This window comes from Maylandia zebra, linkage group LG22 (assembly GCF_041146795.1).
Source record: "Maylandia zebra isolate NMK-2024a linkage group LG22, Mzebra_GT3a, whole genome shotgun sequence".
Classification (NCBI taxonomy): domain Eukaryota; kingdom Metazoa; phylum Chordata; class Actinopteri; order Cichliformes; family Cichlidae; genus Maylandia; species Maylandia zebra.
Window position 1 is genome coordinate 36,150,353 of NC_135187.1, and position 27,619 is coordinate 36,177,971.

At 41.8% G+C, this 27,619-nt stretch overlaps 1 protein-coding gene across 2 annotated transcripts in view; it reads right to left on the reverse strand.

Annotated features, from left to right (window-relative positions):
• The window catches only part of lrrc3b (leucine rich repeat containing 3B), a 36,701-nt gene extending 9,651 nt beyond the window's left edge, over positions 1 to 27,050 (reverse strand). For both annotated transcript variants that reach the window (XM_004561003.4, XM_004561002.4), the window contains exon 1: positions 26,918 to 27,050. The gene's annotated coding sequence lies outside the window, so the exon portion shown is untranslated. The remainder of the gene's footprint in view (positions 1 to 26,917) is intronic.
• Between the last annotated feature and the right edge of the window lie 569 nt (positions 27,051 to 27,619).

Sequence of the window (27,619 nt, forward strand, 5' to 3'; positions counted from 1 at the left end):
TCTGTGTAAGTCTGTGTCTGCATGTTGATTTCCCCTCTGTGTCTCTCGGTTCTTAGAGTCCTCTGCCTTATGGTTTATGTCTCTGTGTTTCTTAGTTGCTGTCTCCACTGTGTCAAGTTCGCGTCTCTGTGTGATCCTTCCTGTTTTACTTTGTAGGTCCGTGTCTTATGTGAATGTGTCCTGCTTTGCTTGTCTCGTCAGTTCTAATTTCCCCCAGCTGTGCTCTCCTTCTGTGTCTCATTCTCCTCGTTACTTCCCAGTGTATTTAGTCCCTGTGTTTCTCTGAGTCAGTGTTGCGTCGTACCCTCAACAAGCTGTGTGTGTTTTGCCTCCGTGTTACCAGTGTTTTGTTTCCAGCTCCAGCTCTAGTTCCAGTTCAGTATTTCTGCTTCAGTGTTTTAGTCCACCAGCGTTTTTGTTTGTCTTTTGGTGAGTTTAGTTAGTAAGAGGTTTTCCAGCATTAAAGCTGCGCTTTAAGTTGAACTTCTGTGTCTGAGTCCTGCATTTTGGATCCACCACTCCTGCTTGCCCGCCTGCCACACAGCCAACCATGACAGATATATACCATTTTTTAATTTGTGTTGATAGGCCACGTAAAACCAGAGTCATGATAAACAATATATATGCCTGTTTTTCCTCAATAGTTTCGTCACGTTTACTGTCTAAGGACAGCGCAGCGAGCACTCTCTGCTTATCACCAAAAAATAAAAAAACAGCCCGTCTGTGTTGGTGGAAAAATGCAAAGAATGATATGGCAACATGACATTGGGTTGTTCAGGAAGACGGGGAAGTTTTAGGAGAGAGAGAGAGAGAGAGAGAGAGAGAGAGTTTTGAGATGTGGGAGATTTGTGACATTTAGCGTGTTTGGAGTGTGTAGTTAATGTGTTGTCTTGTGTAGTTAGTTAGTGGTGTTTTGGATAGTTTTGTGTTGTGTGTCAGAACAATGAGGCGACTGCTGAATGTTACAGATGTTACCAAAAAGCCACCAAAGGCAGATTACAGTGTAAACACTGTCTCCAGGTAGAAACAGCAGTGATACACCTGCTGCTGTCAGACCTGCAGGTATCAGGCTGTGATGTTCTCCTTTATAGTGGACAGAAATTATTTTTTGGAGTGGCACAAATAATTTGTGTGCCATGTTATTTAATGCAGAACAGCTGATTGTTCTGTAAATAGTTTGAAATGGTTATAAAAAAGGGTAAAAGGTAAATGGCTGCAAATAACTTTGCTGTTTTGATTTAATGTTTTTTTTTCTGATTTTAGATGAGTATGCCAAAATGGAAACGTAACTGTAAAATTACAGTTATGTTTCCCAATTGTGTCTGTGCACTGTTCAGAACTCGTGGAGGTCTTAGCAGTCAGATGCAGGCTGTTTTATATCCCAAGAGAGTTTACTGTGGTGATCATCGTTGCTGTTTACATCCCACCCAGTGCTAGCACTAATGCTAAAGCTAGTGGAACACTCAGTGAACTCTACAAGATTATCAGTGATCTGCGAACAGCCCACCCTGACAGCTTCTTCATCGTCGCCGGGGATTTAAACAATGCTACACTTAAATCAGTTCTACCCAAATTTCATCAGAACATTGACTTTGCAACAAGAGGGGACAACATGTTAGACCTTGTTTACCCAAACATCCAGCATGCATACAAGGCTTCACCCCTCCGCTACATTGGACAATCAGACCACATCTCCATACTTCTCACCCCAGTCTACAGACCCATCAACAAACAGAGGGGTGAGAACATGGCCAGAGGGGGCCATACCAGTTCTGCAAGATTGCTTTGAATGTGCAGACTGGGATATGTTTAGAGAAGCTCCTACATACACAGACACAGACACCGTGGACCTGGTGAAGTACATAACCTCAGCGACCAGCTGCATCAGCAAATCAGCATTGAGGATGTCACTGTCTCCAAGACCGTCATCAGCCAGTGGTTCCCAAACCTTTTTTGCTAGGCGCCCCTTTGTTTTACAAGAAAAATCCCCCCCGCGCACAAACACATCCTCCAACAACACACACCCATATTTTGTTTTCACACGGTTTATTTCACACCTCAAACATTTAGTAAACAATTAAACAAATACAAGTAAACTGCAATAAATTACAGGTAGCAATAAAATAAGCTACTAACTCTTTTACGCTACGTCCACACACGGAGCTGTTTCTGTGCATTTGGGCTTTTCGTCCACCTAAACAGTGTTTCAAATCACCGAAAACTGAGATTTTTTTAAATCTCTGTTTTTGCGTTTACGTGTGGACGAGGAATACAGAGTTCGTCACTCAACGTCAAAGGTATGTGCCTTTTTTCACGTCACGCTGTGCGCCACGTTATTGTTTACATGAGATGAATTGCAGAATGGCAGATAGAGACAAATACTGTTAATCTGACTGTCTGCAGGTTTTACACGCAGTTACTGTCCCTCTATTTACAAAGGCAGAGGCGTCACGGTGTGATTATTTTACATGTAGTTGTTTTTTTCCTGTGTAATAATATTCAACATCGATATCAATACATTTATCAAAAAATGCCTCTCTGTGCAAAATGGGTTCAAAAACATAAACAGCTGTGGGATCCTGTTTGTCTGTGATTTGAACCGAGGGACAAATCGTGGCAGGATCAGCCTGATGTTATTTGTATCCCGCTGCAACTTTACTGTATAAAGAGCAAACATCTCCAAAATGTCAGGAGTCGTTAGTCATTACAAGAAGTGTTTGTAAACTAAAAATCAAGAATGTGGGATCCTGTTTGTCCGTGATTTGAACAGCCCAGCGCTGCTCCCGACGCAGGGAAAACCAATCCTGCAGGGAGACCTACCTCTGCACTTGTGCAGGTGAAGCCAAAGGGAAGATTTGCTTCACCATATTTTCTAGTCTTTGGCTTAGAATGAAGTTGGTTTGGAAACATATTTGGCGATGCTTCATCTCCTGCTTTGCGTTTGTGTGGGCGCCCCGTCAAAAAACCTGTCCATTATGCTAGCAGCGTTCTTTTTTTTTTTTTCATACTGCGCCCCCCTGCATTGGCTCTGCAAAGTCCGCTGACTTGGTTCAACATTACTTGGCAACAGGGAAAGTGAGGCAGGTTACACTGGTGCATTTGTGACAGCTTCACTTGAAATGCCTTCACCGCATCATACATGTCATGTCCATGAACTGACAGGTTTCCTCGCTGAGCTCAAAAACTCGATTGAGACCTTTCCCACAACTCAGCCAACGGACCTCTGTATGATCTATTTCCCACATAAAAGACTGAAATTAACGGTGATTTAAACCTTTAGTTCGGATCAAATTTACGGTTTGCGTCACGGTGATCATTACATGCTCCATTTTTAGGACTTTACCACACAGCCTTTCCTGGTGTATGATGCAGTGATATGCTGTTAACTCACCGGTACAGTTCTCCTCCTGCATCTTTACTCGCATCCTGCTGACTAGTCCGCTTTTTTCACCGCACAACACCGGCGCTCCATCTGTTATAAGTCCAACAAGTTTGTCATATCGGTTACACTTTGACATATGTTTTAAAAAATGTATTTTCCTGTTGTTGTCCCGTGCATCGATTTAATGTTCAATATTTCCTCTCCACGGATGAAGATGGCCAGCTGTGCAATGCCCATCATGTCTATACTTTCATCCACAGCCGAGTATGCAATAATGTTTTTGCTTCTTTCACACAACTGTGTTCTTAAATCAGTGGCCATCTGGAGTCGGGTGACGTAGGCGGTCAAGATGGCAGCTTGAATGGGGAAGCTCCATCACAGCGGCAGCTAATTTGCATTAGACTTAGAGAATTACGCTACACAACACTTACAAAATATAACCTCAGGACAGTGGGAAGCTTGAAGACTCTTTGTGAAAGCTCAGAAATGCCGAGTCACCAACAAATTTATTTATTTATTTATTAACCTTTATTTAACCAGGAAAAGTCCCATTGAGATTAAAAACCTCTTTTGCAAGGGAGTCCTGGCCAAGAGGCGACAACACGTTGAAATTACAAAGTTACATACATATTATAAATAACAATTACATTTTAAAAACATTTTTCTCTGGCTCTCTCAATCTGGACTTAAAAGCATTTAATGAAATAAGATCTGCTATCTTCCAGTCTTTTTGCATCATGTTCCATGTGAAAGGGGCAGCATAAGTAAAAGCCCTCTTTCCCAGTTCAGTTCTGGCAAATGGAACATTGAGCAATAAAAGATCGCTTGAACGCAGGCTGTAAGAAACAGTACTTCTCCGTGTGAGCAGATCGCAAATGTAGGTGGGCATTTGTCCAAGCAGGGCCTTATAAATAAAGATGCACCAGTGAGCAAACCTCCTGGAGGACAACGAAGGCCATCCCACTCGAGCGTACAGATCACAACAATGGGTCAAGGCCCTACAGTTTGTAATAAACCGTAAGGAGGCATGATAAACTGAGTCAATCTTATGAAGACACTTGGCGGAAGCATTCATGTACAGCAGATCACCATAATCTAAAACAGATAAAAATGTAGCATTTACAAGACGCTTTTTTGTCTCAAAAGAAAAGCAAAATTTGTTTCGAAAGAAAAATCCCAATTTTAGTTTGAGTTTTTTCACAAGATTGTCTATGTGAGGTTTAAAGGTCAGAGAATCATCAATTAAAAAGCCAAGATATTTATACGTATGCACCACTTCTATGAGGTTTCCCTCAAGAGTGGACACCAAGGGGACAGTTTGAGGAAATCTCTTCATGTTTGAAAACAACATTAGCTTTGTCTTTTCAGCATTGAGAACCAATTTCAGCTCCAGAAGTGTGTGCTGAACCACGTCAAAAGCTTTCTGCAACGATTCTATTGCCTTTTCAAAGTTTGAGCCAAAGGAATAAATAACTGTGTCATCAGCATAAAAATGCATACTAGCATTGGACACATTTTGTCCCAAATCATTTATATACATGATGAACAGCAGAGGTCCTAAAATTGAACCCTGTGGCACCCCAGTGTGAATATTCAAAAGTTCTGAGCACAGATTTTCACATTTAATGCATTGAGTCCTGTCACTCAAATAATTAGTAAACCAGGAGACAACATGTCTAGACAGCCCCAAAGAAAGAAGCCTATGCTTTAAGATGGCGTGATCCACAGTGTCGAAAGCTTTTGACAGGTCGATAAAGAGAGAAGCACAGTGCTGTTTTTTATCAAGAGCAACAAGTATGTCATTTATCACTTTTGTGGCAGCCGTGACAGCACTATGCTGTTTTCTGAACCCAGATTGTAGTTTTGAAAGAACTTCATTAGAGTACAAGAACTCTTTTAATTGCTCACTGACGAGAGACTCAAGGACTTTTGCCAAAACACACAAGTTTGATATTGGCCTGTAATTAGTCAAAATGGCCGGGTCGCCTCCTTTTAGTATTGGCGTAACAAAAGCAGACTTCCAAACAAGTGGAATTTCTTTATTTTGGATTGAAAGATTAAAAAGGATCGTAAGAGGTTGTGCAATGTAATCAGCTGCTATTTTCAGAAAATAGGGCTCTATTAAGTCTGGCCCTGGGGGTTTCCTGTGATCTAAGGCTTTAAGAGCTTTATGCACTTCCTGGACAGAAAAAGGAGAAAAATCAAAAAGCTCCCCAATATATGTTTGGGGTTCTGTGCAGGGAATCATGGGGGCTGCTCCAACAGAGTTAAATAAAAAACCAGTAGCTACAAAGTGCTTGTTAAAGCTGTTTAAGACCTCAGTTCTGTCATAAACTGGGACAGAATCTTTTAAAATGAATTTTGGAAGAGCCTGTGATATTTTATTTATAGATAAGGACTTAATTACTTTCCAAAATTTCTGAGGGTTATTGAGGTTTTCTGTAGTAACAGATAAATAATATTCTGACTTAGCCTTCTTGATAAGTGTCGTGCATTTGTTTCTTAATTTCCTGAAGTCTAACCAGTCAGTCAGGGAATCGTTTTTCCTAGCTTTTGCCCATGCCACGTTACGCTGATGGATGGACTCTGATAATTCCGATGAAAACCAAGGGTTCTCCCGTCCCTTGACCCTAAATTTTTTGGCAGGTGCATGCTTATTTAAAATCTTCATAAAAATTTCTTTAAAATAAGCCCAAGCCAGATGGATGTCTGGTATCAGACTCAAGTTTTCCCAATTTACCATAGACAAGTCATAATGAAACGCTTGCTCATTAAATATTTTAAAATTTCTTTTACAGATGATACGCGGTTTACATTTAGGGATTTTAGTGTTCCTACTGGTAGCAACTACACAATGATCACTTAAATCATTACAAAACACGCCTAGAGACAGAAACTTATGAGGGACATTTGTTAGAATTAGGTCAATCAAAGTAGATTTGTCAGGACTCTTTATATTTGGCCTTGTAGGTAGGTTGACCAACTGGCTAAGATTAACAGAGTCACAGAAGGATTTCTGTGACTCAAAACAAAAACTTACGCTTCGACGGCAAGAAGGCGCTAGCAAGGAAACCACAGCGAAAGCTAATGATGTGCACCCGCCCTCACCTCCAATGTCGGATACTATTCAGACTGCTACAACTGAACAAATGGCCAAAGACATTGCAAGTATTTACGTGCTACTTAAGGAAACCTCCGAGACACAAGAGAGCAAGCTGAATGCTATCCAAACTGCTACGAGGGCAGTGGAGGCTAAGCTAGCGGATATGGTTACTCGAATAAGCAACGCTGAGTCTCGTCTAGATTTCCTTGAGGATGCTAGCAGAGTGCTAAAGGAAAATCCTCCTGCTACTAGTGACGAAGTGAACGCTCTACGACAGAAATTAGACGACCTCGAAAACAGAGGACGGAGAAACAACCTGCGCTTCGCCGGCTTTCCAGAGGGCTCCTGAAGGTCGACTTCCTGGGCGGGCTGGAGATTGACCGCGCACACCGCAGCCTGGTGAGACGCAAACCTGACGTTCATCCCCCGAGGGTCATCATCGCCCGATTTCTGCGGTTTCAGAACAGGGAACGGATCATGGAAGCTGCGCAGATGCTGGGACAGCTGAACTGGAACGGCCACCGCATTATGATCTTCCCTGACTACTCCAAACTTGTCACGGACAAACGAGCGGCATTTAATCCCTGTAAATGGCTGCTGCACGAAAGGAAGATAAAGTTCTCCCTACTGTTCCCAGCGGTGCTGGTGCTGAAAATGACGGAGGGCAGACGTGAGTTTACTGACCCCAAAAAAGCCCAGGACTACATTCTGTCTTTACCTTGAGTTATTTACAGTCAGGGCGTGGATTTAAACGCTACCCTTTTTTTTTCCTTTTCGCCCTAGCGTTAATTAACACGCTATACACGCTATACTTTGCACCTCTTAACTGTTTAGTTTAAATATTATAGGGCTTCGCAGTTTTATTTGATTTATTCAGTTGTGCTACTTTTGAGAATACAACACAATCTGCGTTGGTAGAGAAGCTCACTAAGACTATTAAATTCCTCTTTTAGTAATTCAGTTGTCATGAAGCCCTTTTCAGTTTGTCAGGGGACAGTTCTAACCAACCTGCATAGAGGTCTGTTCAGTTAGCTAAGTCCCAGAATGACTGTTTTACTCATATTACAACGACTTAATATGCTGCTGCTGCTGGCGACGGGTCCTGTTTATGACTGTTCGACTGGTTAGAGTCATGGACCATAAAGTTTATGTTTTGCTTTCTGGGGCTCATAGCCCACCTGAGGGTGACTAGTGTTCTCGGTTGCCCCAGACGTATCTGTTTAAATGTTTATTGTCCACTCTGTATTGAACTCCTGGTTCTAATAATAAGTTACCCCACTGCTATACGTCTGATACGTATTGCATGATGGCGAATAAGCAATAAAGGGCCTTTACTTTGATGACCTGGAATGTAAAGGGCCTTAACCATCCAATCAAAAAAAAGAAGATCATGACATTTATCAAATCAAAAAAAGTTGACATTGTCTTTCTTCAAGAGACTCACTTGTCTCCCCAAGAGTCAGATAAACTTTGGCGTGATTGGGTGGGTCAGGTATTTTTTTCGTGTGGCAGCAGTCAGAGTAGGGGTGTCACAATTTTAATTCATAAGCAGTTACAGTTTAAATGCTCCCGGATGGTTAAGGATGAAGATGGGCGGACATTGCTACTCTTGGCTGAGATTCAAGGCCATAGGATGATTTTAAGCAATATCTATGCACCAAACATCGACGACCCCACCTTTTTTGGAAACTTGGAATGCAAAATTAGTGATATGGGCGACTACCCAATCCTGATAGCAGGGGACTTCAATTTGGTCATGGATGATATACTGGATCGAAGCACTCCCTCACAGCGACACTCTAGATCAGCTTCGGTCGCTATAAAAATGTGTAGGACCTTGGGTTTGGTGGACGTATGGAGAGTATTCAACCCATCCACAAGAGATTACACCTTTTATTCTGCCCCCCACAACACTCTGTCAAGAATAGATTATTTTCTCGTGTCAAATTCTATCATGCCCTCAGCAATGTCTTGCTCTATTGGTAGTATACACGTTTCTGACCACGCCTCGGTGCTCCTGCATCTGAGCTCATTTGGTAGCCCCCCCAAGTCTCCCAGATGGAGGCTAAACTCAAGCCTTTTACATGATCCCAACTTTTTCCACTCCTTGAGAGAGCAGATCAATTCTTATATCGAAATTAACCTCTCTACAGCTCCCAGTGCGGGTGTAGCATGGGAAGCTTTGAAAGCCTTTATTAGAGGGTTCATCATCCAGCATGCCTCATATAAGAAAAGAACTGCTCTGACCAAGCAGATAGACCTGGAGAGGAAGATTGCCATAGCTGAAGCCGCTTTTAAGGCAGACATGAGCTCAGCAAATCTGACCCACCTAACTAGACTTAAATATGAGTTTAACTCAATTTTGACTCAGAAAATGGAGTTTTCTCTATTTCGGGCAGAAATACTTCGAAGATGGAGATAAACCTGGCAAACTGCTTGCAAGATATATTAAACAAAAAGAAGCTCAGACTATCATAGCAGCAATTAGAGCACAGGATGGCACTATGGTGTCAAAACCCTCTGAAGTGAATGAAGCCTTTAGAGATTTCTATATGCAACTCTACTCCTCAGAAATACAAGCAAACTCTCAGGAAATTAACAGTTTTCTCTCCCCCCTCAACCTCCCAACTCTCTCTAAGACACAGGTGGACTCCCTGGACGCCCCAATTTCAAAGGAAGAGATCTTAAGGGTAATCAAAAATCTCCCAATTGACAAGGCCCCTGGGTTGGATGGGTTTACAGCAGAGTTTTACAGGAACTTTGCAGAGGAGCTTTCCCCTTTACTCCTGCAAATGTTTGAGGAGGCCCTGGATAAGGGCAGCCTGCCACCAACACTGTCAGAGGCACTTATTTCCCTTGTCTTAAAGAAAAACAAAGACCCGCTTGACTGTAAGAGTTACAGACCAATAAGCTTGATCAATTGCGATTGCAAAATTTTAGCCAAGTTACTAGCAACCAGATTAGATAAGGTCATGACTTACTTAATACACCCCGACCAAGTTGGTTTTATTCGGACTCGCTGCTCTGCCGATAATATTAGACGCCTAATTGATATTATGTGGGCAACCCAGAATAAATCCCCTACGGGGGACTTTTCTCCAGCTATAGCCCTCTCCCTAGATGCAGAGAAAGCATTCGACAGGGTGGAGTGGCGTTTTCTATTTTGTGTAATGGAAGCATTTGGCTTTGGCCCAAAATTCATAAGGTGGGTCAAACTTCTCTACAACAATCCAAGAGCATCAATACTAACGAACCGTATTATATCACAGTCCTTCGACCTCCACAGGGGTACAAGACAGGGCTGCCCACTGAGTCCTCTGCTTTTTGCTTTAGTTTTAGAGCCTCTGGCAGCGACAATACGTAGAGACCCTGATTGTCCAGGTATCCAGGTCCACAATAATAATCACAAATTGATGCTCTATGCTGATGACGCCCTGGTCCTAATATCGCAGCCAGAACGCTCTCTACCTGCTCTCTTAAGAATTATTAACCGGTTCTCTAATATATCAGGATATAGAGTAAATTGGTCAAAGTCTGAAGCGCTCCCTCTGACAGCCTTCTGCCCCAAAACCCTGTTCCAGCCGGGGGATTTCAGCTGGCCTCAGACTGGTATTAAATACTTGGGCATTACATTCCCCCGTTTGTTATACAACATAGTTCAGGCTAATTTTGAAGCTCTATTGGACAAGTTCAGAACCGACATAATTAGATGGTCCCCTTTGTTTCTCACCCTTTGGGGTAAAGTTAACATCATCAAAATGAATTGTGCTCCAAAATTTAATTACCTACTACAAACACTCCCGCTAAAAATCCCATCAAAATATTTTCATCAATTTGACAGATTATGCAACCAATTCATATGGAATAACAGACGCCCTAGAATAAAGCTTAAAAAGCTACAGCAACCAGTGGAGTCGGGTGGCCTGGGGGTCCCAAATCTACTATTTTACCATTATGCTTTCAGTCTGAGACACATGGTTCACTGGGCTCTCCCCCCCCCCCCCCCCCCTTAGTCTGGAGAGTACTTTGTGCTCACCACTCCCTCTGATGCACATTTTAACCACCAAGCTCCCACCAGATATACAAACCCACCCCATTCTTTCTTTTCTGCAGACGGTCTGGAAGAAGGTGGCCTTGCTACTAAATTTTAACTCCCACCTTCATACTGAGGCCTCCATATGGCTCAATCCCAAACTCTGCATTAATAAGTCGCCATTTTTCTGGAGACTGTGGGTCCAGAGAGGGATACTTGTTCTCGGAGACCTGTATCAGGGGAGGATTCTCAAGTCCTTCAACGACCTTAAAGCACAGTTTCAGTTGCCACAAAGTCAGTTTTGGAGGTACTTGCAGCTCCGGCACTAATTGCTCAAAACCTTTGGTTCCTCCTCCACACCACCTCCAACTATTGAATATCTCAGCTACATCAAAAAAATCTTTGGGGGGGGGGGGGGGGTTGTGAAGTCTCTAAATATTACTCAATGCTTATTAAGGGCACGAGTAAAGGGCTACCCGCCCTCCAGTTAGCTTGGGAATCTGACCTTGGTGTGGCTTTTACAGATCAGGAATGGACTACAATTTTGCAGAATAGTAAAAAGGTGTCCAGGGAAGTTAGAACGAGACTAATCCAATTCAAATTACTACACCGAATTTACTGGTCGCCACACAGACTGTATAGGGCGAACCTCATTCAGTCCCCTGAATGCTGGAGATGTCAGACTGGGGTAGGCACATTGACCCATATGATTTGGAGCTGTCCTAAAACCCAAATCTTTTGGACTGAGATACATGACTTTATCAAATCAACCATACGATGGGATATTCCTTTTTCACCAAGACTATTTGTTTTGGGGGACCCATCACTCCTTAAATATGCTCCGCCTAAGGCTGCTGAGTGGGTACAGACTGCATTGATGCTGGGGCGTAAACTCATTATCTCCCAGTGGAAGGCCCCTTCCACCCCACCTGTCTCTGTATGGCATATTCAACTAGGGAGACTCGCTGCACTAGAACAACTCTCATACAGGCTCCTGAATAAAGTGGAGAGTTTCCATCTGAAGTGGGATCCATATCTGTCCAGAATAAAACGAACAGACTAGACCTTAGAGTGGGACAGACATTGGAATTCTGATGAAGCACTCTCAGGGATGTCAGAGTGTGGCATGCAGTAAGACCCACATAGTCAAAGGCTGGCTGTTTTTGTTTCTTTTTTGTATGTTGGTTTTTTTGTTGTTGGTTTTTTTCATGTTTTTGTTTATCTCTTGCTTTGTTTGCCCCCCCTCATTTTGGTTTGGTATTCTCTACTGGTCAGAGACTTCATCATTTCTTCACTACCAGACACACTGGACCCACTACAGTTCGCTTACCGTCCAAATCGTTCCACAGACGATGCCATCTCTCATCTCCTCCACACATCACTCACTCACTTGGACACTAGAAGGGGGAATTATGTTAAAATGCTCTTCATAGACTACAGCTCTGCATTTAACATCATAATTCCCTCCACACTCACCACCAAGCTGGAGCATCTGGGACTCAGCTCATCTATGTGTCAGTGGATCTCCAACTTCCTAACTGGCAGACCACAGGCAGTAAGGATGGGCGGACATGTCTCAGCCTCCACCACTCTCAGCACTGGAGCCCCCCAGGGGTGTGTTCTGAGCCCCCTGCTGTACTCTTTGTACACATATGACTGTGTGGCCACTACCAGCTCCACCACCATCATCAAGTTTGCTGACGACACCGTCGTGGTGGGCCTGATCTCTGATAACAACGAGACGGCCTACCTGAAGGAGATTAGGAATCTGGAGAACTGGTGCCAGAGGAACAACCTCCTTCTAAACGTCAGTAAGACAAAGGAGCTGATAGTGGACTTCAGCACTAAGCAGGAGAGGAACTACCAGACCCCCGTCATCAACGAGTGCCCAGTGGAGAGAGTGGACAGCTTCAAATACCTCGGAGTTCACATCACGCAGGACCTGTCATGGTCCTGTCACATCAACACCGTGGTGAAAAAGGCCCGACAGCGTCTCTACCACCTCAGACGCTTGAGAGACTTCCAACTGCCCTCCAAGGTGCTCAGGAACTTTTACTCGTGCACCATAGAGAGCATCCTGGCGGGAAACATCTTAACCTGGTTCGGGAACAGCACCATGCAGGACAGACGAGCTCTACAGAGGGTTGTGCGGTCAGCTGAGCGCACCATCCGCTCCGAGCTCCCTGACCTGCACTCAATCTACAGCAGGCGGTGCTGGACCAAGGCCAGGAAGATCGTGAAGGACCTCAGCCATCCCAACAACAGACTGTTCTCTCTGTTGAGGTCAGGAAAGCGATTCCGCTCCCTGAAGACCAACACAGAGAGACTGAGGAGGAGCTTCTTCCCGCAGGCGATACGGTCTCTCAATCACACCACCACACAGTACTGACCCACACATATGGTTCTTACACACACACTGGACATTCTGGACTTTGGTTTCACTTCATCACTTAAATCACTTTAAGCATATTTGCACTGCACAAGACATAATGTGGACCTAAAAGAGAATTATGGATTTGATCAACTGGTCTCTGAGTGCTATTGACACCCTTAACGAGAAGTCGGGGCTCGGGAGAGCCTGAGTGCCCTGGAGGGACTTTCCCTGCCGGTTACACGATGGACGGGTGGCAGAACTGGAGGACCGTGTGCCTGGCGGGACTGTCGATCGAGGACGCTGAAGATATCTACCTATTCGGAACCATGATAACAGGGTTTATGCTGATCGGCGTTGGCTTAGCCCTGGTTTATCAGAGAAATAAGAGAGCGGAACCGGCTGTTCAAACCCCCACAAGGTTGCCCGCTGGATTCGAAGCGAGGGACCAGTGTCAGAGGGCTAAATTTGAGCTGCTCACAAAGGAGAAATCAACAATATTCAACATTTGGACACCACGGCGCCAGCTGCTAGGCCCAAGGCTGGAGCCCACCAAAACAACTCCCTGATAACGACTGTGTGATGACTATTCTTCCCGTCCCATGAATCCCCCCTCCCTTTCCAATGCCTTCGATGCTTGTTTCTGGCGAGGGAACACGGCGGGTCTGTGTGCCGCGCTGGAATGGTAGCGCTGTGCAGGGTGGCTGCTGTGTTTCTTCGGATTACTCCTCACCCCCCACCCACCCCTGTGGCTTGTCATGTCTTCACAATGTTGTGCTGTGGACATTTATGTGCTTTTTTGTGCAAAGGAGTTTTTTGTTTCCTGTTCTCATGCTGTCCTACCATGGAAGCACAGCATGAGTAGGGGTCTCTTTTTTCCTCTTGTACTTTCCCCACTGTAGTGTACATTTCAATGTTTTTTCTTTGATTCTACCAATCTCCGACCTGTATCCCCATGTAATGTTTGTGCTATATGTGTAAGGTCGGGGGGGGTCCCATTGCACTGCAGGGCAACCTGCATGTGACGAATAAAGCTTTGATTGATTGATTGATTGATTGATTGCACAACACTGGTCACTATATTTTTCATTTCCAGTTAATACTTGTACAGCTGCTGTTATTGTGTGTGTGTGTATATATATATATATATATATATTTCTTCATACATTCTTATATAGTTTTATACTGTGTATTTTGTTGTACAGTTATTTTATTTTCAACTTTAATTTATATATTTTATCTTATTCTTTCCCAGTTAAATTTACCCTTCATTCTAATTTGTGTTGTACAGTTATTTCATTTTTAACCTTAATTTATATTTTATTCCTTTCTAGTTAAATTTACCCTTTTTAATTTTTCATATTTATTTCCTATCTTATTCATAGCCTTTTCCTTTTTTGTTTTCTTTAGGTCACGAGCAGTTGTCTAAGCATTTCACTGCATATCGTACTGTGTATGACTGTGTACGTGACAAATAAAATTTGAATTTGAATTTGTTCTGCTGCTATGCTGATGTTTTTTTATGTGATGTAATCTGTCTCTGCAGTGGACTGTAGTGTTCTAAAAGTACAATAAAATATTAATCACAAAAAAAAATTAAAAAATCAGTGGCCATCTCACAAACCCGATCAGCAATCGTATTTCTGCTCAGGCTCACATTTGCCAAAATCTGTGTTTTGTCTGGACACAAGACGTCGCACAGCTTCATCCTGCAGCTCTTCAGAGTGGTACCGGGCTGATTTGGCTCCTCTGCTACAATAAAACTTGCGTTCACAACAGCTTCACTTTGTGATTTTGCTCTGGTGAAAAAAGTCTGCTGAAATGCCAGATTCTTCTTTAGCTCTTCTACTTCCTGTAGTTTCTGCATTTAGGTTTTTCAGCTTATCCTGACGTTTTGTCTCGTAGTGCCGTCTTAAACTAAATTCCTTCATTACAGCCACATTAGCTCCACTACTAAAACACACGGGTTTACCGGCATGTCTGTAAACATATATTCAGCCTCCCACCGGTGCTGAAAGGCTCTGCTTTCAGAATCAACTTTTCTCTCCACCATTGTGAGCGACTAGCTTCGCAATAACAGAAGTTTGACTTGATTGATGCAAATGTTCCCAGTTAGCCTAGCGTTCAGCAAGGAGGCTGCAGCGCTGCATTATGGGATCTGTAGTTTGTGTGTTATTAGCGCCTCATATCGCCGGGCCATGCATAACAATAATAGTACATCTATATAAAATGATCTCGCGGGCCGGATATAAATGTCCTTGACTTTGACATATGTGCCATATAGTATTCACCAAAGGACTCAAAAACAACAAAAACTTCCACAAATCCACAACAAACTGGACCTGGGAACAACATGCTTATTTGCACACTCAGTCACATAGTTACTGAACACATCCAAATTATATTATATTTGCACATTTTGCATCTTGCACATGTCTTCATCCTGTCTTTACAATATCCTGACCATAACTCAACCTGGTATTCAACACCTACTGCACAATCCACTTTGTATTGTCTCTGTCCCGTCTTTGTGTATCGTACATACAGTACCTTTAAAGCTCTTAATTTTACCTAAATTTAGCAAGTTATTATTTATTTGTAATTTCTAGTTTGATATCTCTTGGAGATATATTTCTTATATACCTATAATGCACCATGGGGGGCTTGGGGTGAAACGGCCTCTCGGTACGCTGTATACTGTGTATATTGTTGTACTGACGATAAAGACCATGAATCTTGAATCTGAATCTTTATACAGTATTTGTCTTTGTTAAATGGCCTGTATTTGTGTAGCGCTTTTCTAGTCCCTAAGGACCCCAAAGCACTTTACACAACCAGTCATCCACCCATTCACACACTGGTGATGGCAGCTACATTGTAGCCACAGCCACCCTGGGGCGCACTGACAGAGGCGAGGCTGCCGGACACTGGCGCCACCGGGCCCTCTGACCACCACCAGTAGGCAACGGGTGAAGTGTCTTGCCCAAGGACACAACGACCGAGACTGTCCAAGCCGGGGCTCGAACCGGCAACCTTCCGATTACAAAGCGAACTCCCAACTCTTGAGCCACGATCGCCCCAGGCCCCCCCCAGGGCTTTGACTGCGATAGAGGTGGGTGGGAGAGGGCCTCCAATGATCCTTTCTAGCAAGTTTTCATATTTTTACCCAAATATCTGTACTTTCTAATCCATTTTCACAAACAGGCTTGTTACGTTTGGTTTAAGAAATTTGAGGGGAGTTATTTTTGATATCTTTGTGCCCCTTCAAACACCCCCCAAAATTTGAGCCCAAATAGTAATATATGAAAGGCAATCCTATTGGTGTATAAGATATAGCAGGGCTCTAGATAGGGCTGCTCAATTAATCGAATTTTAATCACGATTACGATCTGGGCTTTCAACGATCATTAAAAATGACTGAGCCGATTATTAGCCCCTCCCTCATTTATCCGCGACACCTTAAAGGCCGGTCCGTGAAAATATTGTTGAGCATAAACCGTCCGTGGCGCAAAAAAGGTTGGAGACCGCTGATTAAGAGGACCCGAGGGAAGCTCGGAAAGCTAAGCAGAAGTTATTTGGAGAGTGACTGCCGTTGGTTGAAAAGAGAGTTTAAAAAGAAAACTTCAGTGGTGTTGCACACTATTTTATATTATTTTTTAAAGTCATTGTTAACCCTTTAAAGCCGGTCAGAGCAGCACGCTCCGTTTTGCGTAACTATTTTTAAATCCCTGTAGAACCTGAACAGCGTAAGCTAGCGCAATAATTTGTTTTGCATATGAAACCGGAGGAGTTGTACTTACATCTGATGCCATCAGCTTGTCCTCGGTCACGGTTTCCTTCCACATATAGCTTTGCTAAAATTGCATAAAAAGCGCTTGCAGGAACAAAAACATAATATTCCAGAAACACGCTTTGCCGTTCCTATCAGCTGTTCGTAACACTTCCCACAGTGAAATGATGCACCTGCTGTTTTCTTTGCAAATTTGCATCATAGGATTGTTTTTTGTTTTTCCTGCAGTATATAAAAATTGCTGTATCTCCAAAATAAAACTATGAAGACACTCAAAATAAATTTCCTGTGGTGGGAAACTATTTTTTGCAACTTTATTGTATTTAAAGTTTTGAGGGATAAACCTCTTAAACTTCTCCAAGTAGAAATATATGTAAACAAAACAAAAGCGATTTTCAATTTTTTTTGTAGTTTATTGCACTTTTTTGCAATTTATGTAATTACTATGGACTTAATGCATACATATTATTACAATATGGGCTATAACAGTTGTATTGATGTATAGCAACTTGAAATGCTCCCACAAATGGCACTACAGCATGTAAAAAAATAATATAAGCTCTGGTGGACTTGGTTCTATAGTAGGTCTTAAAGGGTTAAATAAATATCGTCAAATAATCGCGATCTCAATTTCAGTGAAAATAATCGTGATTATCATTTTTGCCATAATCGAGCAGCCCTTGCTCTAGACTAACTTTTTGCCACGGTTGCACTGGTGTGCCTAACTCTTTTTCTTAGGTGCACCCAAATTGTTCAACCGCATCGCTTAACACCACAGGCACGTGCACTTTCTGGGGGGGAAATTGCTGTCCATACAGACAACATTGATTTGTAAATGATTAACTAACAATCTTGTCAACACAAAGTTCTTTATTTGGAGCACATTTCTACAAGAAAGATAAGTTACTGAAAAAGTGCTTGTGCATAAAGTGCTTTGGCACGCTGGTAATATTGTAGACAATGTTAAACTTAATCATCACATCGGCTCCTCTGACGACCTGTTTGCAGCTGCCTGCTGCTGAAAGGCCGTGGGGAGAGGGGACACTTGGGCAGTGCATTTATCGCAGCATATAATGTGTTCTGGATACACTGTGCTTTATCAGCACAAGTCACAAATGCAGTACTGGCGGCTGTGGTCTTTCCACACTCACGACAGTAAATGCAGTGCATCATGTTGTCAGCTTTACTCTATCTTAGCCAGGGAGACTGCTCAAGCCACTCTGTTCCAAATGTATAAACTTTCCCCGTTTTACTTTCACTGGGCTCTGGCTCGGAGTCGATCGTGTGTGGCTCATTATGTGATGCCGTCTCTGGACCAGAGAGGTCGATGGCTCCATGTCAGAGCACTGACTTTGAATTTTAGATGGATCAGGCCTTAACTTAACAAAAGTTACCGATCGTTCTTTTCATCTTTTCTCTTTACCCACAGCTACATCCACTTCTGTCAGGCCTAGGCTGCTCATAGGGCTGGGTATCTTTCTATAATCCATTTGATTCCGGTTCACAAGGTCCTGATTCGATTCAATTTTGACTCAGACATTCAGAAATATAATTCTGATCATTTATCAGTACTGACACTTGTGAGACTTCATCAGAGATGCAAACATCACAGCAGAGGCCTTTGTGTCAAAGTAACTGAGGATAAAACAGAAAAACATGAAGCAGATTTTCCTGGCCAGGTTTTCTGTAGCAGATAACCTTAAAAATATTCTGCAGTAGAACAGAAACTGAACAAAACCATGAATCAACATGTGAATGCTGCTGAAGTGAAGTAAGTGTTACAGAGGTTTGATTAGAGACACGGCTAAGCGTTTTGCAATTTGGCATCATTTTAAAAAGTTTAAATTTCTTCAGTATTGAACAGCAGAAATGAGGCTTTCTTGTTGGAGGTCATTTTTGTGGAAAAGAAAAACAAACAGCGGCCGTCAGCTCTGTGCACAACAACAGACCGGTGCGCGACAAGCAAACGAATAATGCAGAAAACACAGATTTGAGGTGAGAAACTGTTCTTGAAGTACATTCTGGTTTGAGCTGTCGGCTTTCAGCCCCGACGTCCACACTTTGTGTTCATGTCTTTGTGTGGTGCTCTCATTTACTGTTTTGGCTGTTTGGTGGTTGTTTAAATAGTTTTGTGAGCTTTTGGCGTTTCTGGCAAAATACATTTAATACAATCGATTGAGCTCCCTCCAAAGGGTGGCTGGCCTCTCCCTTAGAGATAGGGTGAGAAGTTCGGCCATCCGGGAGGGGCTCAGAGTAGAGCCGCTGCTGCTCCACATCGAAAGGAGCCAGCTGAGGTGGTTCGGGCATCTGACAAGGATGCCTCCTGGGCGCCTCCTGGGTGAGGTGTTCTGGGCATGTCCCACCGGGAGGAGGCCCCGGGGCAGACCCAGGACACGCTGGAGAGATTATATCTCTCGGCTGGCCTGGGAACGCCTTGGTATTCCCCCGGACAAGCTGGAGGAGGTGGCTGGGGAGAGGGAGGTCTGGGCCTCTTTGCTTAGGCTGCTGCCCCCGCGACCCAGCCTCGGATAAAGTGGATGAAGATGGATGGATGGATGGATGGATGGATGGACAATCGATTCAGGATTTAATGAATCAATGTCGCATTATTCAAGCTAAAATCAATTCTAATCGGAAAATCGATTCTTGAAACCCACCCCTACTACTCACCTGTCTATCCGCTTTCAAACATACATACATGTAGGCTGACAGGAATATCTGGACCACGGCCAATCAGAGGTCCCACCCCTGACTATCTCTGATTGGTTTAGACCACGATATGGGCATAATGTGTGTTTGTCTGTTGTTGACCACACGGAGACTTTCTTCACTCAAACAGCTGGTCACACCGGTGCCACTTAGAATCTTTTTAGTCGCACCATCGAGAAATGAGGTCACATTTGCAACCACAGTGGTTGAACTCTGATTCTCTGTTAATGGAGTGCGATACTTCAAAATTTGGTATCAATCTGATAGCAAGTAAATACAAGGACAGTATCAGAGATAAAGATACTTTTAACATATAAGGGAAGCCTATGCACGGTCATGTTTGGGAGAGCAGTGAGTCGTGATTTATGAGGTGAATGCATCATCAGTACGCTAGATCTGAACATATTTTCATGACTATTAAAAGACTGGATAATTAGCTGATTATGTTTATGTTAAAAACCAGGACTGATTCTAGTATTTATTTACCAGGTTTCTTGCCAAATATGTAGAAAAGCAGAAATATGATTACTGTCACTAATGAATTTCTTGATTTCTTGGAACTGGCTTCTTCTCTGAACAGCAGTTCGTTTTCTGTGCCAGATGCAGGAGACAGGCCGCCTGTCTGCTCTCTACTTTTAAGATTATGAGTTAACTTTCTGTTTGATGAAGGTGACCCTGAACCCGGCCTTCTGTGGGCTTCCATGGGCCAGTGAGTGTTTCTTCTTTACTCTGCTCTTTTCACTCTCCATATATTCGTACACAACTTTGCATTGAATCATTAGTTATTATTCCTCTCTCTCTTCCACAGCGTTGCCCTCTTATCATCCCCAACCTGTCGTGACAGATGGCAGGCCCTTACCCAGCCTGATTCCACCAGAGGTTTCTTTCTGTCGCCAACGCTCACGGGGGTGTCCGACTGTTGGGGTTTGCTGTAATTTAGCACTATATGCATGAAACTAAGTTGAATTTTATTCTAGTGCTGCTTTCACAGCTAACACAAAGTTATTACAATTATCTATTTTTATTTCAGGTTTGAGATATGTTTTTATTTCCAATAAAATAATTCATTAAACAATTTTCAGCTGTATATATTATTTGAATGTCTGAATAGAGTGTATAGGTAATCAGTCCAACTGCACTTTTAAAATGAACATTAGCTGAAGATGGATTTTACACGTCAGTCATGGCTCCCGTATACGTACGTGTTTTGTATCTGTGAAAAAATCGGTTGCCACGGTAGCAGATACTCTTTACACACATCACAGTTTGCAACCTTTTAAATTAAAGCAGTAAAAATAAGTTCACGCTCTTTTCTCTGTGTGCCACTTACTGCAGTCTGTATGTGTCTGCACAATGCCTTCTGGTCTTGCTGGTTATTCACGTGATGAAGCAGAGCAGGGAGGAGGAAGAGCGGTGTGCCTGTATACGTGAGGGGCTTTTACACAGGGAAGTCTGCTTTCTCATGGAACTGATGTTGGGCTTAACATAGAAAAGAAGAGATTTCTATGAAATCTGCAAAATTTAAGAATCACAGACTTTAGAGTTTGAATGTCAGTGAGTAAATGTGTGCACAGCCTGTCGAAATGGGTTTAAATCACCACATGTGCCAGCTTGGCAGTCTAAACCGGTACTACGCTCGTTAGGCCTCATCTACAAAATGATTAAAAACATCAAACCCAGTTTGTAAAAACTGATAACACAACAGGAGCATTGACGATGATGTTGTCTGTCTACACAACATCCACGAAGAGCAGAGAAGCGGAGCCGTTACCAAGAAATGAAAATGAAATATGGCGATAGAATATGGGTAAAACGCACATGTGCAGAGCCTTTGTTTTCATACGAACATGGCAGAAAAACCATGGCGGCGACGGAAATGAGGAGGGCGAAAGCGGATCGTTGAATGAAACCGATGAACCAGAACTGGTTTGTAAAAATGGTTCACTGGAACTGGTCTAGCTTTCGCCCGTCAGATACACAACAAAGCACTATTTTTGGTAGAGCATGCTAGCGGGCCGTCGTGTATTGTTTGGAAAATACGGCGCACTTAAAATCAATCCTTTGATTTTTCTGAAAGTCGACAGAGCCCCTTATAATCCCGTGTGTCTTATGTATGAACTCTGGTTGTGTTTACTGACCTCGAAACTTTATGTACACGGCGCTCGAAAATCTGTCAAATGTTTCAGTACGACTTTGCTAAGCTACGAAGTCGCACCGCTTGATGGATTGTCGGAGCATTACGGCTATCGTAGGCGGAGCCTCGCGGAGTGATACGTACTGTGCTTCAACATAATATTGCTGTGTTGTGTGTGTATAACCTCTTTTTAAGTTCTGTGGATGTTATACATGGTTATGCTGAGGATGTGTCGGCCAGTTTCCACTGGAAATGCCTTTTGGTTAAACTGTCAGCAAAGAATTTGCATTTGCACTGTTACATTTTTATAAAACTTTAATGCAACAAACAGCTGCTTGTTTAAGTGAAAATACATTGATGGGGTTTTTTTGCACTAATAAAGTTGTGGAGTTGTAAAGAATTTTGTCTCGTGTCAATTATATCGTCACTTATATCGTTAGCACAAATTTTCAAATGTATATCGTGATAAATATTTTTGGCCATATTTCCCTGCCCTAACAAACGCCTGTTCCTGTCATCACCATTCGAACCTTTAGTGGCAAAAAAGGTGTTTTGAGTCCTTCATCAAACCATCTGTTTAACAAACTGCGACACGACGAAAAGAGAACTTTGGAGCTGCTCCATCCACAGTATCTACAGTAAGACTAAGACTACATTATTAATGACCAACTGTTGACATACCATGTTTAAATTAGGCTGCTTCCTGAGGACAGCTGGTTCACTGTTCTATCACATAATACCTGCAACAAGCAGGGGTTCATCTAAAGGGGGGGTGGGGTGTCCTTGACTAGCATATGTAACATCATTTTTCAGATTTAAAGTGAAACAAAAAAAAGGTCCACAGGCCAGTAAAACTGAGCTAAAGACCTGGAGCTGTTGGGTTTCACACTGAATTATTACTACCTTTAATTATTAACATCTACAACATCACCATCATGTCTGTTTTCAGGAGCACAAAACTGCATCAAATCACAGGACAAACTGTTCTGTTGTTCTATGTTCTGTGTCAGTGCAGCCTCCACTTGCTCTTTTGAATACTTACACATACTAATTCACTCATTCACTAGTTTGACTTCACACCAAGCACACATTGCCACAGCTTGTAGATATCAGAACTCTTTTTCCCTCTTACTTTTAATACAAACCTCCACCCAAAAAAAGACAGTGTGCAAATTATTTTATTTTATGCAAGTTTACCTCGTTTTATTTGACTTCACTGTATTTGAGATTTTTCAAATGTATTTTTACATTTAAGGAAGTCTTTTCTTAAAACCTTTTAAAAATTTGCCAAATATTCTTAGCCAGTGCAAATTAATCAGCAAAATGCAATAAATACATTATTGTAATTATGAACTAGGATAGACTGGGGTTTGCTGTCACACTTTTTACTAGGGGTGCAACGATACTCGTATCGATATTGAACCGTTCGATACAGTGCTTTCGGTTCGGTATCAAACAATGCAAAATTTTTAATTTATTTTATCAACTTTCCTTCTGACGATGCTGTCTGTGTTGAGAGCTCAGTGGATCTGCGCTCGACTACTCCGCCTAGGCTGCACTGTCGAGCGCAGATCCACTGAGCGCAGGGCAAGCTAGCAAGACAGAAGCTAAGCTAGTTGCAACATGTCAAATTGAGCCTCCCCCACCCTCATTCAGATCTGGCGTTTGGAACTATTTTGGTTTTCATGTGACGTATGACCCTGAAGGTAAGCGCGTCATGGACTAAAGTAAAACAGTATGTTGGATGTGCCACGCAATGCTCAATTACATGGGTGGGAGCTAGTGTGTTAGCGCAGTTAGCTCGTTAACGTGTTGGCCGTCCAGCCCCACGCACGGGGCGATCCGCGGTAGCTCGTTAACGGAGATTTGCCGTGTTGTGGTGTTAACGTCATTTCAGATTAACGCTGACAGCACTAGTGGGAACACAACGAATATGACTGCACATTTACTCCGACAGCATCCTAGTGCAAAGACAAAAACAACAAGCAGGCATGCTACAAACTTTACCCGAGTCATTTAGACAGCCGTTAGCACAGGATTCTCCTTATGGGGACCTGATATGTTTAATATGCTGCTGAGAATATAGCCCAGAAGAAGCGTATAGTATAGCTTTTATTTTGAAAGAGCCATTTCTCTGTAATAAACTCTCTTTTCCAAAGATGAGTGATTCCTCCATCAGATAGTTTTTTTTTTATTACTTTTTTGTTTCAGCAACATTAAATTTAAAAACTGTACTTTTGAGTTAAAATATATATTTATAATTTTAATAAATGAAAAATTAAAAAGGCATTAACATTTTTTGTATCGAAAAAATATCGAACCGTGACACCAAAGTATCGAACCGAACCGTGAATTTTGTGTATCGTTGCACCCCTACTTTTTACTCTTGCATGAAACGCTTGTCATTGAAACATCTTTTAATAACCACTAATTCATTCAATTGAAGCTTCAGGTGCTGATTAAATATTGGTATCATATTCATTTTTGATAAGATAAGATAAGATAACCTTTATTAGTCCCACACGTGGGAAATTTGTTTTGTCACAGCAGGAAGTGGACAGTGCAAAAGTTATGACGCAAAAATTAGAATACAATTAACTGTAACAAAAAAGTAATCAACCATCAACTACCCTGTGACAGTTTGGGACTACCCTATATGTCCCTGTAGTTGTCAGCTGGATTTCAGTAAAAATTTTTACTTTTTTCACATCTTCATGTATAACTTCTTTAGTTCAGATACAGATATTAGTTTAGGCACCAGCTCTAAACTAAACTGTTGTATTTAAACCATGAATTTGAACCAATGATGATTATGGTGAATTATTCTATGTATGAGCAGTGAAATAAAGGAACCTGCAGTGCTTTTTAACGTAGCCCTTATAAAGGACATATTTAACTCAGTGACAGTAATTTGAACTGATTTATCATTGATACGATTAAAAAGCCCAGACATATATTCTAAATATATATATTCTAAGTATATATTCTAAAACACAAGTCTTTTTGTGCAAGATTTTCCAACAGATATAACAATAGTGAGCAAGTCAAGGAAAACACGTGAGAACAAAAATGAATTAATAAATTGCATTAATATCAAAGTTGACTCTGAACTGCTCTTCATCTCGATGCTTACTCGATCGTGCAGGTGAAGAAACCTTCTTTACATTTACAGGTTGCTAGTGTTGATCTAGCAACACAGAGAATCTGACCCAGAATCTCAGTTTCTTCCTTTTTTATTGTTCAGAAACATCCGGAGATCCCCAGATGACCTAGAGAAAACCTAACCTGGCCATCACATGGCTTTAGCTTGCTAATGAAAAACTGATTCAAATCAAAACTATTACCTTCAGTTTTCTAAAGTTGTTTTTAATTACTAAGACTGGCTGAGCTTTTAATACTAAAACAACAATATGGAAAATTATTCTGACACATGAACATCATAAATTACCTCCTCCCCTCAACAGCCCATGGACCTTAATGGGTGTTGACTGTTGGTTCTGAGTTTTTGTAGGTTCCTGTTTGATCTTGGGTTTGCGAAGCAAATTAATTTCTAGTTCTTCAGTATAACTAACTTTGCTTCTAGTTCTCAGGTCTGAATTAAATTTTGTGTCAGCTTTCTCCCTGTCTCTGTGTTTCTTTCCTCTAGTCTCTGTTTAGCGTAGAGGTTTTTATCAAGCCTGTGGGTCTTACTCTCAATTTTCGGATTTTCATTTGGTTCAGCTGTGTTAGGTTTGCTTACACCTGTCTCATCAGTTACATTCTGTTCATCTGTGTCTCATTTTGTTGCCAGGCGTTTCCTTTAAAGTGATATCCTTCTGTTGTCAGAGTGAGATGTTATTGCCATACTGTCTCTGTCATACAGCCCAATAAAGGGTTCCCCTGTTCAACTCCACCTGCCTCTCTGTGTACGTATTTTGGATCATCCTTCACCGCACTAACATTTCCATATATTGACCAAAGCTAAACGAACATCTCAGATGTTTAATATCAACAAAATTCCTCACTGCACTGTAATGATTCATTAACAACCCACGTGATAAACAACCCAGTGCACCCCACAGAGGGGGCACACCCCACAGGGGCAATGCAAAAGTGACTACTTTAAAGTTACTCATGTCACATGTCTAAAGCTTGCAGCTGACATTATGATATGAGATTGTGTCTCTACTAATGATTAGGGGACTACCCAGATATGAGTAATACACACACACACACACACACACACACACACACATATATACACATATACACACATATATACATATATGTGTGTGTATATATATATATATATATATACATATATATATGTATATATACATACATATATATATATACATACACACATATATATATGTATATATACATACACATACATATATATACATACACATACATACATACATATATATACATACATATATATACATACATATATATATATATACATACATACATATATATACATACACATATATATATATACATACATACATATATATACATACATATATACATACACATATATATATATATATATCTATATATATATATATATATATATATATATATATATATATATATATATATATATATATATATATATATATACACCTGCAGTCTGAGATACACAATCCCAGTAAGATCCAGCTGTTGCCATGCGCGTAAAAACGCTTGAACTGCTGCATACATTGAAAGCTCTCAGCTTGTCGTTTCTCCCGTTTGATTTAACTGAATATTCCAAACCCATCTTTACCCAACTTTACGCTGCCTGGTTTTTGCAAACGAATAACCGTGCAATAGATCCATCAGCGAGATATTAGCATAAGTCGACGCACACCAGACTCAGCAGCGGTTATTTACTAATTATTTGAACTTTAATACTGATAGACGACAGCTACCGCCATCCGAGGTGCGTGTACCCAGAAAAGATCGCAGCAAATTGCGGGTTTAGCCGGAATAAAGTTGAAATTATGCAAAAAAATAAACAGCTTCTCGCTATTTTCTCGAAAGCCGAATGAATGTGTGGTGTCGCTACTCTTGAATGGCGTGCGAATGAACTTTAATGCGCAAAGCTGCCCAGATAATTACAAGAATAAACATTAAAGTCTATTTTTTTAATGGCGTCTGGCACGACGTTCCTTGTGAAAATATCACGCATCACCCTACCTGAACTGCCTACACCAATTCAAAGCTTTCATAATCGAATTGTAAGATAAGACTACAAGCACACAGGCGGTTTTATATAACATCACACAGTAATCATACATTAAAAAAAGAAACATTTCTTTTCCATGCAAACATTGATGAAAGCAGCGGCCTTGACTGAGGACGGGTAGTCCGCACGTAACACAGCGGAGACGGACACAGGAGCAACAGGCGACACAAGTCTGCTCACCTGCAGTCAGTCATCGGCTGTAGAAACTGCTGGAGCGGAAAGTCCGGATCGCATGAAGCTGATTACAGGCTGAGAGCGCAGTCTCTGCTCTGCTGCCCGCTCACGCGTGTACAAATCGCTGTGTGAATTAGCATCTTATACCTTTCAGTATAAAACACTGCACAGGAATGAATGGGGTAAAGGGAGGGGCTGCTGTGTGAAGCTACAGGGTGACACAGGCGGTCCCACTACCGGTCTCACCTTTCAGTATAAAATGTTGATGACCAGGCACTACAGGAGACAGATGAACCATATATTAAAATCACTTTCTCTGTAACCCATTGAATGTTTTCATTGCCATATTTTTACATTCTTAAATGTTTTGTCTTTACAAAATTCATTTATTTGAGCAGGCTGCTATATTCAAGATTACTATTGTTTGGACTGTGTCACATTTGGAGATTGTCCTATTTGTTCTTGTGTTTGTTTTTCATTTTGATGTTCCAGTTGCACTTTTATCAGTAGCTTCAGTTCCAGAAAGTATTTCACAAGTACAGTAATCCCAGGTACTATGCCATGATTTTTCTGTCACGTCTTCACAGTAACAGTGAAACAATGGCACCATGAGGAAGTCAGAAAAAACTGTATATAAAAGATGGACAGGCTCTGTCGGGTGAAGGGGAAATGGGTGCGAGTCTGAAAGTCAGAAACTCAGCAGGAAAA